Raw genomic sequence first — 2520 nt, forward strand, 5'->3', positions numbered from 1 at the left:
TCAACATACCTACCGAGGACATGTTTAGAAAATATTTACTAAACTCCCGCACAGCCACCTCAGTTTGGTTCTTAGGACTTAGCCCACAATGTTATTCAGCCTGAGGGCTGCATTTCAGGGTGAGGAATCTTCCAGGGGCCTCCTGCCCATCGTGGGTGGGGCCAGACACAAAAATGGGCAGACTTCCTTGTGGCCCTGCAAAATGCTGGAGCTTTCCATGTGCACATACACCTCCCTTTCCTCGTCCTCCATCCAGTCAAGCTACAGAAATTCTTACAATCAAATCTGCTGTGAGCCAGGCAAAGGCACTCAAGGAGAGTGGAGAACACAGCTCCTAACCACTGCTCTCTGGGATGAGGCATGGATGCTGAAACCCCTCTGGGAATTGTAGCTCAGACCCAAACATGCAACTGGGGACCAATTTCTGAATCTTGTTTACCATATTGTTATAGATTTAGGGCAAGCCCTAGAAATTAATAAATGCTAGGTGTTTTGCCAGTTAACACTGCAGGTTCTTTAAAAGGTAGAAAATATATGAGGGGAAAGGTATTTTTATCTGAACAACAACAAAACCCAAACAGTAAACCTTCTTAAACAGCAATAAAAAACCCTTTTATGCTGAGAAATAACCCCAAAGGAACAATTCCAAAGACACAATTCCCCCACTAGAATTTCACCCACATACAGCACCAGATCCAGCCATAGGGAACCTCAGCAGCATTTGGGCCATCATCCTCTCTGACTACTTTGTACCTGCCCCAAGCAGATGGAGCTGGATGTCTCCCTAGCCACCACCTGTGCAAATTAGGGCTCCTAATCTGGACAGTCGAGCCCCAGCTGGGCCTCCCTCAAGGGCAGGGGTGCTCCAGCGAGGACTCACAGGAAGGGTTGACTGCGCAAGACCAAATCTGTGATTTCGGTTATTTGTGATATGAAAGGAGAATGCAAACTGCAAAGGAATTCCTGTGGCTGAGCTATAAATGATAGGGAGCAATTGAGGGACATTAACAATACAAGGAAATTCCTTCCCCTCTTGCTCCAGGTGTGAACAGAGACTGGGTTTTTGGGAGGTGGCCTGGGTAAGCGCTCTAGGGGAGGGGAGAGGGTTTGGGGGAAGAAGAAGGGGTAGGGAGAGCAGAGGTCGATCATGGGAGAGGCTGGCTGCAGTCAGATTACACTGATGCCTCTTGGAATGACTGTGCCATAAGAGCTGGACTGGCTCCATGCACACTGAAGGTGTAAATAGGTGAATGAAGCAAATTTCTTAAAGCCACAATGGTCTCTGTTGCCTCTTCCATTCTCCAAAGGGACATAGACCCTGTGTGGGTGCCTGGGCTCCATGGGCTTTTGCCACTGCTAGGCAGAAAGAGGGGCACCCAACTTTGGGAACAATATATTTGCATGGTGGTAGCAGGCTGCAAAGTGCTACTATGCTCCATTAAATAAATAGTGTAGACAGGTAAAGGGACCCTTGACCATTAGGTCCAGTCGTGACCGACTCTGGGGTTGTGGCGTTCATCTCGCTTTATTGGCCGAGGGAGCCAGCATACAGCTTCTGGGTCATGTGGCCAGCATGACCAAGCCGCTTCTGGTGAACCAGAGCAGCGCACGAAAACACCGTTTACCTTCCCGCCGAGCGGTACCTATTTATCTACTTGCACTTTGACGTGCTTTCGAACTGCTAGGTTGGCAGGAGCAGGGACCGAGCAACGGGAGCTCACCCCGTCGCAGGGATTCGAACCGCTGACCTTCTGATCGGCAAGTCCTAGGCTCTGTGGTTTAACCCACAACGCCACCCGCGTCCATGTGTAGACGGGATCACACAACAAAAGAGGCACTAACAAAGCTCCAAGGCAGAGGTCGGCAACCTAAGGCCCATGGGCTGGAAGCGGCCCATGAGAGTCGCTTAACCGGCCTGTGAGCCACCCCTGAACCGAGCTGCCTGCTTGGTGAGTCTCACATGCTGCACTAAACTGGCGCAGCATGGCGTGGGGACTCTCTTCCGCAGCTCCGGAAATCACTTCTGCACATGCCCAGACACCGGAAACGTGTCTGTGCATGTTTGTGGTGCCGGAAATAGCTTCTGCATATGCCCAGATGCCGAAAATCACTTCTGTGCAGGCATAGTTTTCGGTGTCTGGGCATGTGCAGAAGCTATTTCTGGTGCCACAGACATGCACAGACGCTATTTATGGTCTCGCACTGCTCCGGTCCGGCCCATGGAGGATCTCTGTGAGAGTGATCTGGCCCATGACCGGTAAGCCTTGCTGACCCCTGCTGTCACATTCCAGCCAGACAACAACACTCTGCAGGGCCGGGCTCAAGCTGAGGGTGATGTAGGAAGAGAGGAGGGGAGGAGTAGCCCGGGGAAAGTCCTGAGGGCCAGATTCAAAGCTCTGGTGGGCCACATCAGCCTACAGACCAGAGCTTCCACACCTCTGTTCTAGCATGTCAGAAACCCTGTGTTAGATGCTGGGAACACACAAAGTTATCTGAAAACAGAAGACCAGAAACAGTGAA

Source organism: Podarcis melisellensis (assembly GCF_964234715.1).
Source record: "Podarcis melisellensis genome assembly, chromosome: 8".
Taxonomy (NCBI): Eukaryota; Metazoa; Chordata; class Lepidosauria; order Squamata; family Lacertidae; genus Podarcis; species Podarcis melisellensis.